The sequence below is a fragment of the Sinocyclocheilus anshuiensis genome, unplaced genomic scaffold, assembly GCF_001515605.1.
Source record: "Sinocyclocheilus anshuiensis isolate Anshui unplaced genomic scaffold, SAMN03320099.WGS_v1.1 scaffold136, whole genome shotgun sequence".
In the NCBI taxonomy this organism is placed as follows: Eukaryota; Metazoa; Chordata; class Actinopteri; order Cypriniformes; family Cyprinidae; genus Sinocyclocheilus; species Sinocyclocheilus anshuiensis.
In genome coordinates, this window is record NW_015554074.1 from 720400 (window position 1) to 720613 (window position 214).

At 15.9% G+C, this 214-nt stretch overlaps 1 protein-coding gene across 1 annotated transcript in view; it reads left to right on the forward strand.

The window, feature by feature from the left end:
- The window catches only part of LOC107668854 (WD repeat-containing protein 3-like), a 13671-nt gene that overhangs the window by 11055 nt on the left and 2402 nt on the right, over positions 1-214 (forward strand).

Here is a 214-nt window from a genome sequence, read left to right on the forward strand (position 1 = left end):
TTTTATATATTAAATATATTTATTTATAATATAAATTATATGAATATAAATATAGACATATAAATACATGTAAATATTTTCAAAATGTATACTGTATGTATGTGTATTCATATATACATAATAAATATACACAGAACACATATATTATGCAAACAAAAACATATTTTGTATGCGATTAATCGTTTGACAGCACTAATATATATATATATATATT